The sequence below is a fragment of the Pan paniscus genome, chromosome 3 (genome assembly GCF_029289425.2).
Source record: "Pan paniscus chromosome 3, NHGRI_mPanPan1-v2.0_pri, whole genome shotgun sequence".
Taxonomy (NCBI): domain Eukaryota; kingdom Metazoa; phylum Chordata; class Mammalia; order Primates; family Hominidae; genus Pan; species Pan paniscus.
In genome coordinates, this window is record NC_073252.2 from 32,405,732 (window position 1) to 32,423,486 (window position 17,755).

The 17,755-nt window shown below is 37.5% G+C and overlaps 1 long non-coding RNA gene across 3 annotated transcripts in view; it reads left to right on the plus strand.

Annotated features, from left to right (window-relative positions):
• The window catches only part of LOC103783027 (uncharacterized), a 224,557-nt gene that overhangs the window by 178,043 nt on the left and 28,759 nt on the right, over positions 1-17,755 (plus strand). Inside the window, exons 5-6 of one of the 3 annotated variants that reach the window (XR_010111942.1) lie at positions 8,483-8,574; positions 9,350-17,061. The exons of the other annotated variants lie outside the window; for them this stretch is intronic. This is a non-coding gene — a long non-coding RNA (uncharacterized LOC103783027). Of the gene's footprint in view, positions 1-8,482; positions 8,575-9,349; positions 17,062-17,755 lie in introns of those variants that run through there. 3 annotated transcript variants of the gene reach the window in all.

A 17,755-nucleotide genomic window follows, 5' to 3' on the forward strand; every position in this document is an offset into this window, starting at 1 on the left:
AAAGGAACTTGGAGGTGTGCTCCCCACTGACTTCTCAGTCCTCATCTTGCGCCACATGCCCATACAAGCCTGTTTTCACTTTCTTGAATGTGCATTGTTATCTCTTGTTCCATGCTGGTCCCTCTACCTAGTGTTCTCTTTTCCTCCATACCCAATACATTTTTCCTTTATGTATTAACTTAAATGTCACTTTCTCTACCAAGAATTCCTCAATTAAGGTGAAAATCTTTGTTAGCTGCTCTCAAAACACACTATATCTATTATATTGCTCACAGCACTTACCACATTTCTTTTCTTTTGCTTGTTTGGTTACTATTTTATTTGCCTAAAGGTATAAGGTCCTGACAGACCAGCAGTAATTATTGTTTTTGTTCATGGTTGAATATCTAGCTCTTTGAAAATAGGTGCTCAATAAATACATACTTAATGAATAAGTCATCCCCAGGTAAAACTGGCATTAAATTTTCCATTGCAAAAAAGCTAAGTCATTGACTTCCATTATCAGATAAAAGCCAACCTCTGAAAAAGCAGTAAGATTATTTTCTTCATAGTTCTGCTCCTGTGTATTCCTATATACATTCCCTCATACATTGAATTCCCACAAAAGATTTTCAGTCCCTGAATCCTCAGGTTACTTTTTGTTTCAAGGTAAAGCAAACTGGAATAGGACAAGCCTATTGAGACCTCAGATCCTGATGGATACAGAGCCAATTACAGATCTGCAATCACTCTACCTCCTACTTTTCACTGGACTACAAAGTCCCTTTCAGATTCATGATGCTTGTCTGAACTGGCTTACACACCCCAGGGCTAAGCAAGAGGTTCCGTTGCTCATGTTGTGTATCTGTCAGCTCACTTCCTAACAAAATGGCAGTTGAGTTGAGTTAAAGAAAACTGATGCCTTGAAGCAATGATATTTAATGAGGACATTGCTAGAATTTTTTTGCTTTGTTTGGCTGTTTTTCAGCTAGACATTTATTTAGATATGTGCATTTAGATATGGAAAGTTTGCACAAAAATGTTTACATAACTGATTATTTCAGAGACGTGGGAAGAAGAGAGATTTTTGTCTTAATTTTGCTTTGACCTATCTCCTTTTTCTATAACAAACATTTATTGCTTGTGAAATTTTTTAAAGTTAAAAAAAATAAAGTACACTCTTCATTCAAACAGATCTTTGATTAAGATAGACACTATCTCTTGTTAGTCATGTGCACCTAAGAGAATCCATCACTCTTTACATTTACCAAACAGTCAACTTTGCAGCTAGTTTCAGTCCACTAGTAGGTCCCAGCACATGCAAATGCATTTTCAAAAAAAGACTACTATTAGCACACATTTATTCTAAATCTGAGTAGAAAAAGGGCCACTAAGGTGAAAGTAGTATTTTCCCTTGGTCCTCAGGCTTGCTTCCCTACCTTTTTGCAAACCCTGTTCTGGCAGAGCCGTTATCAGTGGCCACCAGTCCCTAAGGAGAGGACCAATCCCAGAGAAGTTCAACTCCAGACAGGCTCAGGGCTGGGAACTGCATGGAAGGAAAAGCATGGAAGGAAAACCAGAATACCAGACAGAAAGCTAAGCCTTGTCAGGGGTGACTCAAGAGAGGCTAGAGGCAGAGTCCAGTGCTACAAAAGAGCTTGCAGAACCAGGGGCATCAGATACAGACAAAATTTGGTGGCCTTCATTTAGATGGGAGCTTTAGCAGTGACATCACAGGACAAGGCAGAAGATGCTCAGATGATTATGCTGGGCCTCCCTCTTTCAGCCTCTTTGGAGTGGCTCAGGAAGGTGTACCCTGGTTTGTCACCAGGGCCTCAGGATCTTTGATGCCTCAAGGTCTCACCCCTGCAAAGGATAGTTGACTGCAGCTTTTCAAGGCCCAGTTTTGGTTTCCAGATAGGTCTGGACAGCCTGAGCTTGCTAGGCTGCTTCTCCTGGCTCTGTGTGAGTTGGTAGAGTATGGTTACGTGGAATAGAGACTGGACTATGTTGGCCAATTTTCTTATGGGCTTGCCATGCCATCTAACCCTGTCTTTGCCAAGTCTTAGGTCATTGCTCATCACTCTCCCATCCTGCTTGTGTGTATTTGGTTTGGGGCTTAAGAGTAGAGGCTTTTGTGGATGCTATTACTAAATCCAGTTAATCTGTTGTTCTGTACTTTCAGGGTTTCATGTAAAGGGCCTATGGTAGGGTGACACGAATAGATGAGATATCTAGTAGTACATGATACTAGAAGGCAGGTGGGGCCTATCTCCTTGGATCGAAACTCCAGAATATCTTGGGGTTGGGGATTCAATGTCTATCCCCCAGTGGAGAGGTTGGTAGAGCTCAGGGTACTGCCAGTAAGGTCCACAGGCAAGGAAGGGGCAAGGATCCAGCCTTGGTGAGGGTGTGAACACTGGGCAGGACACTAAGGCAGAAGCTAGCCCTATAGATTGCTCAGCAGGAGAAACTGTAATAAGAAAGGAAGTGTCCAGGAGGTTAGGTCCATCCAAGGGCTTTCTCTATCCAACTTAGTGAGGCAAGAGTCTCCTAAACGCTTGTACAACCAGTATTAAGACATTAAAATAATTAAGAGAGAGTCCAATCTCTGTATCATGTGTGGGAATGAGACTTCCGATGTATTCTCGATCCTACAGACTAGGCAGAGCTGAGCCATTTATTGAGCAGTTATCATGAGCCAAACAGTGTTCTAAGTGCTTCACACATATTAACTCATTTAACGTCACATATACCTTATGGGTAGGAAATATTAATATCCTAATTTAACAGATGGGTAAAGAAAATAATGAGATGGCAAAGAAAATAATTTCCTGCCCAAAGTGACTGCAGATGGATAGATGGTTCCATCATGTTCCTTAGAGTCTGTCTCTCTGTATTTTTCTATTCTCCTCACTTCTCCAGACTTGTGACTAATGATGCTGAAATGGAACCACCTGGTAGTGGCAGACAGAGTTGATGTGTCAAATTTATCCTCTCTGCATTTACTATTCCCTTACCTTTTAACAGTCTTCTCCTGCAAATACCTGGTCTCTATACTTAAAGGCATTCTTTGCTTGGAGCATGCTTGGCAAGAAGGCATTCATGACAGGGAGATAACACCCCCAGGAACAGTCTTCAGTGACTGCTGGAAAAGAGTAGTAGATAAATACTAAGTTTCTTTGCCCTCAGGCGTGACAAGTTGTAGGCATGTTCTACACAATCTCCTAGAGGTTCACTGTGAGTCCCAGTTGCCCAAATTGAAAATTTCCATTTTATCCCTTCCTTTTCTTATGTTACTCCCCACTCTTTTACATGAAATCACATCCTATGAAAACTATCTGCATTCAAACCCTTGTCCCAGCGTCTGGCTTAGGGAGAACCAAGCCTCATCTATCTGCTCTTCATTAGGACTGTCTCATAATTTCTTATGTTACATTAATTACAGGTGGCCTCATTCTTTCCAGGGGAACTTTCTGGGAATTTGGAAGGATGGAAAAGTCACAGTTTCTAGATATTTGTCAGCTTAGTCCCTGAGTTTAAGAAGCAATGGAATATTGTGCTGTCAGAGAGATCTGCTGCTTTACTCTTCAAAAGACAGATACGGAGCATTTCCATCTCCATTTGTCTCTTATCAGTTCACATCTGGTTGAAGTAGTCTGTGAAAGATACGTAAAGATGGGGGTATAAAGTGTTTGGCCTACCTTTCATTAATTTGAGACTAGTGTGCCATCTTTCTGTGCATAATTTGACTGAGAGCTCAGAATGGCAAAGCCCAAATAAACTGGAACCAGTCTTCCTCTACCAGTTTTAACTGCAGCTTTACTGAGATGTTCTTTTTTATATATACAACTTTGAGTTACCATCTAGTACTCTTTAATTTCCCCAAGAGGACCTGAGCAGTTTTTGCAGGGCAGATCTAGTGTTAACAAACTCTCTTAGCTTTTATCTATCTGAGAATGTCTTAATTTATTTATCAGTATTAAAGAATAATTGGTTGTACATATGGAATTCTTAGTTAACTGTTTCTTTGTTTGTTTAGTACTTTGACTATATGGGCCCACTGACATCTGGTCTTCAATGTTTCTGATAAGAAATCTTCTAATAATCTTATTGAGGATCTCTTCTTTGTGATTGGTGGCTTCTGTCTTACTGCTTTTCAGAATTCCTCTTTTGGTCTGTTGGAAGTTTGATTATATATCTCAGTATGAGTCTCTTGAGTTCATCTTACTTGGAGTTCAGTGAGCTTTTTGGATGTTTATATTCATGTCTCTCATCAAATTTTGGAATTTTCTTCAGCCATTAATTCTTCAAATATTTTCTCTACGATTTACTTTTCTCTATTTTTCCAGAACTCCTACATGGGTACATTGTTCTGAATGATGGTGTCTCAGAGGTCCTCTAGGTTCTATTCACTCCAGTCTTTAATCTTTTTTCTTTCTGTTCCTTAGGCTCAATAATTTTATTTGTCATATCTTAAAGTTCTCTGATTTTTTTTTCTGTCAGCTGAAATCTGTCTTTAAATCCATCTAGTAAGTTTTCCTTTCAGTTATTGTACCTTTTATCAATAGAACCTTCCAGAATTTCTTTTCTTTTCTTTTTTTTTTTTTTTTTTACTTCTCCTCCACATCTTCTTTCAGTTCTTTGAGTATCCTTAAGATACTTGTTTTAAACTCTTTGTCTAGTCGACTTGCCATGATGTGTTTTCAGAGACCGTTTATGGTAATTATTTATTTTTCTTTGAATAGTCCGTACTTTTCTCTTTCTTTGTATGTCTTGTGATTTTCTGTTGAAAACTGAGCATTGCATCTAATAATGTGGTAACTCTAGAAATTAGATTATTTCTGTTTCCTATTGCTACTGCTTATGGTTATTGATTTTCTTCATTGTCTTTTTCATTATTGTAGGGTAGTTGATTGTCAGTAATCACCCTGAGGTGTAAACTTAAGCCTTTCCAAATCTTTTCTGGGCCTGTGTCTTTCCCTGGGCATGCACAACCACTTCCTAATTTTCCCCATATATGCAGTTACTTTTGAAAATCCTAGTCTTTAATGTCTGTCTACCCAAAGAAGAAAAAGAGAAAAATAAAGGGGGAAGAGTAAGGGCACCAGCTCTCTAAATCCCTAAAAGTCAATTCAAACAGAGGGAGGCAGGGCTTGCAACAATGGGAGAAGGTGCAACAACAATGGTCACTTGTCTCTCTACTCCTCTGTGATCATCAAGCAGCAACCAGATATAAGAGCACAGATCTCTGATATTTGGAGGACAGGGTGATTTTTACCCATTCTGGCTCCCTCAAACTATGTGCCAGCTGTTCCTGGAATGCATGCTCAGCCATCTGTTACATGGCTGGGGTAAAGGATGGGTAGCTGCTACTGTGCTAAGAGCTAAAATTGACTGAAATTAACTGTAATTTAACCTCTAAGATTTCTCCTGAAATTTAAAAGCCTTCAATGGACTCCAACATTTCAAAATAGTTACATCAGTCAGATTCTGTCAGTGCCATTGATGTCTAAATGGGGAGATAGATTTCTGATGCTTCCTACACTACCATCTTTTCAGAATTATCTAGAATTTGTTTTTATTCTGCACTTGTAAAATTCTCACAGCTGTGTTTCAACTGTATTACTAGATTTTAAGACTGGTCAGATTTTTCAGGTAAATATGGTACATATCCTACTTTATGCTGCAATTTCTGATATGTAAGGTGATTAAAGAAAAAAAATGTATTGTATTATGCTAAACTCCCATCCCACGAAAGGGCACATTTATCAATTCTCTTATGCTCATCACACAACATAAGTGATATAAAAGAATAAAAAAAGATTCTGAACTTGAGTTCCTATGGGATTTAACTCAATTTGAGTTTGCCAGCAGTATACATTTGTAACAGTTAAGTGAGTAGAGAAGTAAGGGCAAAAAGGAGAACTGTAAAAAGGACCAGTTATTTTAAGCCTGTTAGAAAGCACAGAGATATAACTTGCAAAAAACTTTCCAAAATCTCTTAGCTATGCAACTGAGATGTTCTCTTTGATTTAGTAAGAGAAATGGTCATCTTGTGCTGCATAGGGCCACTTGAGTCTCCTTGTAATGTACAAACAATTCTAAATAAAAAAGAAAAAAGTATAATGCATGCTGGGCAGGGGATGAAAAACTTTTTGGTCCTTTCTTAGTCCAGTAGTGACATGAAACGTAATCAACTGCTGAAATAATAGACAAGGATAAATGTAATTTAAATTAGAAGGAATGTGCTTTCTGAGGGAGAAGAAATCAGCCCTAAAGGAGAATGAAAATGAAAACAAAATTTTAGGAGACACCAACATCCACCTTACCTTTCTTCCTCTTAAGTTGTGTCTGCTTTTGCATTTTTGTAACTTCTTGATTGCACCCCCCCTTTTTTTTTCTATTACTGACAGAGTACAATGGAAGATGTTCTTCAAAGTCAGCATTTATCAATTGGTCTTAGCTTTGGGAATTAACTGAATTTCTCACTTGGTTCAGTTGAAATTACCTACTGGGTGTAGTTAAAGTTCTAGATGAAATAACCTAAAGAAATCTGGACTCTAACTTAGAGTTACTAGGAAAAATTAAAACATACACACAATAAATAAGACTATTTTCATGTCTTACACATTTAATTTCAAATATATTGAAATATTAAAAATTGTCCAGTGACATTGGCAAACTCTATCATACTCTCTTTTAAGAATCCAAGATAGAGGGAATCTAGTGACCCCAAAGTCCAAGTTTATCATGGCTTTGAGCATCATTGAATAGATGTAGTGAAAGGAAGAATTAATGTGTTTTATTTTTAAAGTTGATTAGTAAAATAAGATTCATCCCAGTTATACTATAAATGTTTTCTTCTGATTATTTCTCCTCAGAATGTGCTGTACATTCAGAATATAAAATGGACAAGGCCTAATGTCATCATTTTTAAAACTGATTTATTAACTATAGGAAATGAGATTTCATTTGTATGCTTATTCAAACCATGAAGACTTTTGAAGACCTTTTTCTGGCAACTTTTCCTAGTTTTACCCTTTGTCTTGAGGTATCACAGGGTATGCAGGACCCCGTGTATAAGATACCAACTTTTTTTATAACTATCTTATTTCTGAATGTTTCTCTGATGAGATTAAAAATCAAGTCACTAAAAGAAAGAAAAATATTTGAGTATACATTGATGTCACTTCTCAGCAGAAAATAGAAATAAAGTGTATTGAAAATCATGTTTAATATACTTGTCTGCCATTTTACATATTTTGTTGCATGAAGTTTCAGAGAAGGAGATGTCTTTTGCTTTTTTTATCATTTGATACTTATAGTAGATATATATTCAAATGTAGACCGACTATATTGATATTAAACATGAAACTCATAAGTCCTATTCTTGCTCTCAAATTCTCATGTAAAATGTAAATCTCCTGCTGATCTAACTGCCTACTTATTTCTGGGACTCTCTTAGTGTGTTTCACATATCTGATAACATTAACGTGTCAGATAGTTTACAGCACTTACGAGCACCTTCATGTGGTATCATTTTGCATGTGGTATCATTTTGCATGTGGTATCACTTTGAGAAACTTTGTTGAAATTTCCTCATTGCCACTCTCCTATAACTACCAATGATGGCACCAACAAAAGGTGTGATCACCTTTTAGGTGCCAAATACCTCAGTGCGTTTTATTTTATTTTGTAAACTCACTCTTGTGGGAGAAAATGTTTTATGAATTCTTGGTAAGACTGCTCCTAATCCTGCCAAATGCATAGGCAATATCTCAATCCTGTGGTAGACCAAATGCAGGTTCAAGTTTGAACCACTTGTCCAAGTGTGCAGTAGTGATATTGGAGAGAACAAGCCAACTATGACTGGCTGAAATTCTTATTATAATTCCTGACTTTGTATTTACTCACTTTTCCCCAAGCTGTTGCCATGTTCTCTTTCATTTCACTTCTCTTTGAAATCCATATTCCCTCTTCTTTCCATATTCTTCTGAAGTCAAAACACTGAATTATCTCCTTTCCTTCAATATCCTCCAAGGCAAAAATCAGCCCACAACTCTGTAAGACATAAGGAAGCAACACAGCTGTTTCTCACTCAAAATTTATTTCTCCAGCTGAGATTTTTCAACTCAGAGTCACTTCTATTTTGTTGAGTTGTTAAGAGCTGATAAATTTCAAAGGCTATAAAGAATTATGTCTTTGTACAGATATGTTCTTTTATTTTTACTGATTCACTTTCTGTCATGCTCAGGATGCTCTCCTTCTAAGTAGCTTAAGGGATATAAAGATGACTGATATGGTTTGGATCTGTGTCCCCACCCAAATCTCATGTCTAATTGGAATCCTCAGTGTTGGAGGAGGGGCCTGGTGTGAGGTGATTGGATCATCAGGGCAGACTTCTCCCTTGCTGTTCTCGTGATAGTGAGTTTTCATCAGAACTGGTTGTTTAAAAGTATGTAGCATCTGTCCCTTTGCTCTCTCTCTCCTGCCCCACCAGTGAAGATGTGTCTGCTTCCCCTTCACCTCCCACCATGATTGTAAGTTTCCTGAGGCCTGCACAGCAATGTTTCCTGGACAGCCTGTGGAACTGTGAGTCAATTAAACCTCTTTTTTTTATAAATTGCCCAGTCTCAGATAGTTCCTTATAGCAATGTAAGAATGGACTATTATAATGACTCAGGTATGAATTATATATTTTGTAATAATTAGACACTCAGAGACTATGAGAAATCGTGTGCACGTAGTACAAAGATCTGCCATCCATAACCCAAAGGCCACCTTAGGGCTTAGCCATTTCTTTTTGTAAATAACATTTTATTGGAACACAGCCTCACCCATTTGTATACTCAGGGGAGGGACTAGGATGAAACACATAAAGCCCCAAGGCAAAAAATTTAAGGAGACATTCACTTTCAATAGCCTGCATTGAAACGATCCTGAAAATGAGTGCCTCTTTTAAGTTTTGTTTCCCAGGCATTCACATCACAGTCTAGCCCAGGCCCTTTGCTTGCATATTCTCTGTGGCTACTTTCATTCTACAACCTTAGAGTTTAGTAATTGTCACAGAGACTGTGTGGCCTGCAAATCCTAAAATATTAACTCCATGACGATTTATGTAAACCTTTTGCCCACCCTGATTTAGAGTCTAAAAGAGTTATAAATTTGAGACCTCTGAACAAAGGAGGGACTATCATTAGTGATACCTTTATTTGGAGTTTCTCAGAATGTAGGGTGATACCCAATGAAAGAAAACAGGCATGAAGATGAAACCGGTACACAAGCTTAGTAGAGCAATTCTGAGTAGACTGCAATGACTGGAACTCTAATCTGCCCCCTATGCAGCCCCCTCTTTCTTTTCCTGCAGGCTCAGGAGTCAGACCACCTGGGTTCCAATCTTGGCATTGTCACTGGAAAAGAATGTGACCTGAAGTAAGCTGTTTCCCCTTCCTGAGATTCATTTTCTCCGTTTATAAAAAGGGTCAGGGAGTGAAAATAATAGTGCCTGCCTCAAAGAATTTGGATTTGGAGTAAACAAGACAATTCATGGAAATAATTTAAAACAGTGTTTGGCACATGGTAAGATAGTAAGTTCTCAATAAGTATTAGCAATTAGTATTATCATATGAGGCTGTGAGAGTTAGGTGACTATCAGAAAAAAAAAATGAAGCAACAGTTTTACTAAATTTTGCAATACATCAGGGAAATATATTGTTATATTATGACTGCCCTTCCTATAATTTGTGATAAAAAGAAAAAAGTCACCATGCCTTGTTTACTACAGATAGCTGTGCCTCTTTGACACCACAAGGACTCAAGAATGAGGACTCCAAAAGTATTTTGGGGGTATTCAGGGAGAAAGTTGAGGCCCAACAACATTCATATTGGGGAAACATGCCAATTAAGCCTGAGTCAATCGATTTCATATGGCCTCATTCCTAACAAAGGTTGTGAGGATCTGTGGAATTCTGGTTGCAAACATTTTTACATAATTTTTAGAGCATGATAGTGAAAGGAATTGAGAGATTCATGGACATAATACTATAAGAATTTAGATAAGGGAAAGATTACTTTCATCTGGGCATTAGGACATCAGGAAAGACAGAATGACCAGATTATATAATCAGGGTTTAGAAGGATACATAATTCACACATCAAACTGACCTGAACATTTAAAGGAGACAAGAGAAAGCTTGAAAATCTCAGGAGGAACACAATTTAGGACACCAAACAGTCTTATAGGAATAAACTATTTCACATGGAGTAATTAATTTTTAACATTTTATTCCTTTAGACCACATGAAAAGACAAATGAATCAATAAATGTCCTCATGTCATATCCTGCATAGTTCTGTTTGCCCTGATTGACATTAAAATATCATCTGCTCAATGGATTCTGTCTTTATCCTGACTGCTTTATACTGGTCCTGTTAATCTCTTAAACCTATTTCATTATTCATATCACTAAAGGGTCAAGCATATGTGCTACTCCTACAGTCGAATTACATTTTAATTCTTTTTTCGGATTTTTCCATTCCTCTTTTGTTACAATGAACTGATGTTTGAGGCAGTTTAGGAAGATATTTGTAGTTTATAATGTAAAAGCAGCTTACAATGCAGCCTATGGATTCTTTGAGTGGACACAATATGCGTTATATGAATAAAATGACTTAAAATGTTGTTATTTTGTTGTATCCATTAACTTCTCAGTTTTATGCTGAAAAATATTTGATTACATAATTCTATGCACTCCCATTTGAAGGAAGGTGTTCAAGTCAACTGAAAATACCTCCAATTTGGAATTAGCAAGATCTTCCAATGATCACAAAAAGTATTTTGATAAAAAATAATGGTAATATTTTACGTAAATTTGAGGGCTTACAATGTACTACACATTGTTCAAAATAATATGTACATATTAATTGAGGTAGTCAACAAAACAACTCTTGTAACTGGTGCTACGTTGTCATTCCTAAACTTGTGGTGACTGAAACATAGCTCAAGAAACTTTTACAATGGCATGAAGCCAGTAAATTGCAGAGTTGGCATTAGATAAACTGTGTTATAGCCCAAGATCCATGGGTTTATTCAATGCTAGTCACACAATAAATATATTTAAAATGCTATAAAATATTGCTTTGGCCTGCATTTGAGGAGCTACACACTGATTTCCTAGAACGATCTTCATATTTATTTTGGAACAATCAGTTAAAAAAAAATAAAAAACAATCTGTTTGGGCCACATATGCCAGAGGCTAAAGGAATTGCTGTCCTCTGTTCTGTTCCTGTCCACCTCAGCACTTTTGATCTCTGGGGCATGCTGTTAGTCTTAACCATAAATTGAAAATGAGAGGCAGAATAATTAAAGAGCAAACTGTAATTATGACCAAGATCTAAAGGGAGAAAAACTAACATTGAGTATCAGCCTTCAATTTCCTATTAGTGCATTTAAGATTAGCTATAAACAGCCTTGTTAAACTCAATTAAATAGTTCATCAGAAGGATTTTTCTTATTAGTACAGGCTGAGTGATGTGACTTTTAGAACCATGTTGCTGGTTATGCATGAGCATTTTTCAACATTGATTTTGTATTCTAAGATTTTATTATTGTTATTGTTATTATTATTATTTTATTTATTACAGTGCCATTTAAGAGGCTTTCTTGAAAGATACTGTTTGGCATGCAAAAGCTTTGATGCTCTTCTTAGAAATGTCCTCTGCTCCAATGATAAGCAGACATAATTTAAAAACATTTTAAAACATTGGAAAGAGGAGTTTCCCAAATATCATCACATAGTTTGGTTGAAAGTGTAACAAAATACAGAGATGCTCAACAGAAATATAATTCACAGCCAGATGGTGACGATTTGTCAGAATATCTATTGCTTTGTATTAATCACAACACCGGCACCTTTTGTACGTTCAGTGAATATTTGAGAGTAATATAGTGCCAAATCTGTGTAGTATCTGTTTTTCTTTCTTTTTTTTCCACCCCCTGGTAATAAGATTATTTCCACTAAGTTTTTTTTCCCACTTATTTTAGTTGTTATAAAATTGGAAGTAGCTATTTTTCAACATCTGTTGAAACAGATTGAGAGGCATTTTGGCAAATGTGTTATCACATGTTACTATGAAATAGTATTTCAAATCATTTTGAATGGAAATTAAATTTGGAATTTCCAGACTGATGTATGCTACATCTGTAGACTCTACAGATCTAGTCTAGAATCTGCAACCTAGACTAGATTGTCGGTGAAAATTTATGTTAAATATTTTTCTGATACTGCTAATATTTTCTATTCCATTTTTATTTGTACAATTAATAGATAATACTATACATCAGCTGTTGTTTCAAGTTTTTGAAAATATTTCTCAATCATTATGTTTCCAGTGGAATAAAATAAAATAAGTCTTTCATGTAGTGTACTTATATGGGATTTTATTACATAGCAGTATTCATTAGATACTTGAAACTCATATAGGAAGTTAAAGCGATGTTTTTCTACCCCAAAGGAAATAAATGAAGAGATTGCAATGACCACTGTGACAAATTCTAGACATCCTTCCAGCTTTACACATTCTAACTTAATAGGGTCAGATTACTCTATTTTTTGTATTATTGGTAATTCCAATTATCTGTCTGCATTTTTAAAGACTTACTAAATTTTAATTTAATGATCATATAAGCCACCATATACTAAAACTGTGTGTCAATTACAAAGCCAAAGATAATGCTTAAAAAAAAAAAGCACTGGTAAACAATGTATTCTTGTTGACTAAATATTTATAGTAATTCAATTTGTTTCTTCAGTAATATAGAAATTTAAGCATTCTATAATCAATTCCATTACTTTAGAAAACCCAATAATATGAAACAGAAAAATCTCTAACTTGACTAAGTGATCTTAAATGGCCTTTTTGCAAAGAGGGGGAGCACTGTTAGCCCCCGATTTTGTTAATTTACAATTTTCTGCTTTATTTGTGCATGCTAGATTTTTCTCTATGCTAAAATGCTCAGCCTATCAAATACCCCCTACTTTTATTTAAAGTGCATAATTTTATTACTATCTAAGCAAATGGAATTTAGTATAAAGGTTGGATGTTGTTAACTGATTATTTTACTGCAGAAAATAGGGCCTTATCTAAACTTCAGCTCACTCAGGACACGTGTGTGATTAAAAACCACTGTAATTAGAAATTCAAGTACAAAGCAAATGGAGTAATCAGAAAACTATTTCGGTCTTTGTAGATTTTCTTATGTATCTAAATACTGTGTTTCACAGTATATTTTGGAGTTTTTAAAGATATTTGAATTAAGTAGTTATAGCTTTCCCAGGAAATACTCATTTAGAGCAATAACTTTAAGGCCTATGATACATAATAATAGGCAAATTACTGTACTTTACTTATTAGCTCTGAACTGATTCTCTTTCAAAAAGAATGAATTATTACTAAAAATAATCAAGTTATTACTAAAAGTTGGATATTATTTGCATATTTCTGCAGTTGGAGTTAGTAACTAAAATGAACTTTTGAATGAATATTTGTAATAAATTGGTTATAAAGAATAGTGTGGGAATTTGTAAGAGAAAAAAAGTTTTCTCAGTCTTATTTTAAGTTTCTTGAATTTTTCTTTAAAATTTAAATTACGGTTTGTATTTTCTATTCCTTGCACTAGGCCAGAAGTAATTAATTTCCAAAGCCATAAATTAGTGCCACTCATAACTTTCCAATTAGGAAATGGGAGGAAGTACATGTTTTCATTTTTTTCTAGGGGTCACAAAAATTCTAATGTGGGTGAATTTCAAAATTCTAAACTTTGTCTGTAGCTACACTTTAGTGTGGTATAGTTGTTAATAAAGTTTTAGTAGAAAAATAAATTATTTTTCTAAAAATTATATTATTTTTATACTCTCATGACCACAAGCCCTATGTTGATTGTTTAAAAAAAAAGAAACAAGGATAGCAGTATCTTAGCAAACAGACTCAATTACACTTTTATTACCTGTTTTAAAGCCAAATAATTGGCTATTAAAATGTTTGCTTTCCCACTTGGAATAAACAGAAACTTGCCTTATTAGTAAGTGGTTTCTTATTCGTTTTGGTAGAGACTTGAGTGCTTTGGAAAATTCAACATAATAAAATTGAGGGTCTATTAATAATGGCAGTGGCAGCCCATCTAAAGCAGCCCCTGTGAAGATGCCAGCTGCAGCAGGGGAGGTGTGGCCAGGGTTGCCCGCTCCACAGGTCCAGTGGGAGCCAGGAACAGGTGGGAGCCCTGCCCCCTACTGAGTTGGCTGGGTGAGAGCCCGGTGCTCCTGGGCACAGCTGCAGCCATTCAGCCACGGCTCTGGACCTAGGCATCCGTCCACTCCAGGGGGCCCGAGAAGCCACTGCTCCCTCAAGCTAAGAAATGCCTGCTCCTTATCCCTGGCTTCTGCCCACTCCTGGTGCCTGCTGTAGTGTGGAGCAAAGTTGAGGCCGAGACTGCACACTGTCACGACCTGGCCGGGTGTGTGTGCACCCAAGGCGATGCTAACACACCAACCTCTTGCCACTTCAGCCCCCTCCAGATTTTGGGTGCTTTATTAGTCCATTTTCATGCTCCTAGGTAGAAATACCCATAACTGAGTAATTTATAAAGAAAAAAGGTTTAATTGATTCACAATTCCACATGGCTGTGGGAGCCTCAGGAAACTTGCAATCATGGCAGAAGACACCTCTTCACAGGGTGGCAGGAGAGAGAATGAGAGCCGAGCAAAGGGAGAAAGCCATTATGAAACCATCATCCCCATGATTCAATTACTTCCCACAGGTATCTCCCATGACAAGTGCGGATTATGGGAACTACAATTCAAGATGAGATTTGTGTAAGGATACAGCCAAACCACATCAGGTGCTCACGTGCATGAGAGGGAGGCAGGGGATGCTGACAGCACCTTAGAGTGGGCCTGCAGGCATCCCTCCGCAGGAACAGCCTGGGTGCCACGGACAGCATGTTGATGGTGGGAGGCAGACAGGCTCCTGGGTGGAAAGGGGCAAGTCCCTGGTGAAACCCCACCTTCCAACCAGGGCCGGCCTGAAGCTTGGGAGCCAGGTTGCCGTGCCAGTTCAGAGTGCAGTCTGTGGCCTGGAGAACCTATGGTGATTTTTCTGGGCCTGCTCATTGCCCACCATTGGACCAATCAGCACACATGTCCTCTCTTCTGAGCCCATAAAAACCCTGGACTCAGCCAGACTCACACAGACATCAGGACTACCAGCTGCAGGAAGGAGCTAGCCATCTCAGGTCTCCTTGAATCATCCAGATGACCTGCCTGTGGAAAGGAGCTACCCATCACAGGTCTACTTCCTGCTGAGAACTGGACATTCTTGGGATGACTTGCCTGCAGAAAGGAGTGACACATTTTGGGTCTCCTGAGAGCTGTTCTGTTGCTCAATGAAGCTCCTTCATTGCAGTGAGCTGAGATCGCACCGCTACACTCCAGCCTGGGCAACAGAGCGAGACTCTGTCTCAAAAAAAAAAAAAAAGAAAAAGAAAAGAAAAGAAAAATAGCTGAAAGTTTACTAACTGGGTTAGTGGTCCTGATGGAATTTAGATGAGAATATCTACAATTATAGCTCAAAATGGAGAACTGAACCTGATAGGAGAGAGAGCAACAATATAATTTCAGATGTTACCATTCAGAAATTCTTTCTCTAGGAGTCTTATTTGATTCATGAACAGAAAATGGAGAGGAAATCAGCTTTTGTGGCTCATGCTACCTTCAGCTTTTAGAGAGAATTTCTATTTTGTAAACCATTTTAGAAATCAATGAATTGATCACTATTTTATCACATAGAGAAACTGAGAATGGTGTGGAAATATGGGAGAAGGCAGGGCGCTGTGGCTCACGCCTGTTATCCCAGCACTTTGGGAGGCTGAGTGGGGTGGATTGTGAGGTCAGGAATTAGAGACCAGGCGAGCCAACAAGGAGAAACCCCATCTCTACTAAAAATATAAAAATTAGCTGGGCATGGTGGCGGGCACCTGTAATCCCAGCTACTCAGGAGGCTGAGGCAAGAAAATCCTTTGAACCTGGGAGGCAGAGGTTGCAGTGAGCCAAGATCATGCCATTGCGCTCCAGCCTGGGTGACAGGGCAAGACTCCATCTGGAAAAAAAAAAAAAAAAAAAAAGCCAGAGGGGAAAAAAAAATTTTTGCTAACTCACTCAAATACCCTGAGAATGCTGAGAATGCAAGCAAAATCCTTTGTAGAGACATGGATGAAGCTGGAAACCATCATTCTCAGCAAACTATCGCAAGGACAAAAGACAAAATACTGCATGTTCTCACTCATAGGTGGGAATTGAACAATGAGAACACTTGGACACAGGAAGGGGAACATCACGTACCGGGGCCTGTTGTGGGGTGGGGGGAGGGTGGAGGGATAGCATTAGGAGATATACCTAATGTTAAATGACAAGTTAATGGGTGCAGCACACCAACATGGCACATGTATACACATGTAACAAACCTGCACGTTGTGCACATGTACCCTAAAACTTAAAGTATAATAAATAAATAAATGTGCCCCCCCAAAAAAAAGAATGCAAGCAAAAGGAAAACTGCACTTTAAAAAAAGAAAGAAAGAAAATTTGAGAGAACATAAATGCCACATACATTGTAAATTAAAGTGTAAAGCTTCACAGGTTTATTTTAAAATGGCAAAGCTAAAATTTCCATAGCGCTGTTAATTAATGGGGAAAGTTCAATGGGACATATTATCTTGAATCAAAAGCCATATCTAACTTGTAAGAATCAGTTTATGAAACTGCTAAATTTACATACTGGCCAAGAAGCTGGTATTTAATAAATTTAGGAAATATAGATGGCTAATAAAAAATTTACATTTTTCTTTTATTGAAAACTCCTTATCTTGGTACTCTTAATTAACTCAGACAACATTTTCCTCTAGCATTAGCTCTACCCTCTCTTATCTGATATTTATTATTCATAGTTTTGGTCTCGACTTGTGGATAATTTTGGTCTGAGTCCTAATTCTTAAGTGTTCCTTAATCATTTCATTTTTCCTCTTATTAGCTGTTGCTTTACATAAGAGACCATTGAGTGCCAATTCATTTTGAACAGAAAGGTCAATTTTGTCTAAAAATAACAAACTTTGTCTTGTTTCATTTTCTGGTAAGAAGAATGAAGAGCTAAAATTATCATTGTGAGATAATACATATGTCTTCCAGGAATTTCTCTGGCTCCCAGACAGAATCATTTTGGAGATTATATGGCAGTTATGAAAGTCAGTATGCGCTTTGCTGTGAACTTAATTGCGCCACCCCCCACGCCCATTCCTATATTGAAGCTGTAACCCCTCATGTGACAATATGTGGAAACATTTTAGAAGGTGATTAAGGTTAAATGAGGTCATGGTGTGGGGGTCCTAATCCACTAGGATTGGTGGCCTCATAAGAGGAGGAAGCCCTCTCTCTCTCTTCCTCTCTCTTTCTGTCTTTTTCTCTCTCTTATCTCTCCCTATCTGCCTCTCTCCCTCTCTGTGTGCTCAGACACCAAGGAAAGACCATATGAGCACACAGCAAGAAGGTGGCTGTCTGAAAATCAGGAAGAGGAACTTCACCAGAACATGACTCCATCAGCACCTTTATCTTGCACTTCCACCCTTCATAACTGTGAGAAATAAATTTCTGTTGTTTAAGCCACACTGTCTACGGTGTTTTGTTGTTGTAGCCTGAGTATATTGGAGCTTATTTTCAAATCATTG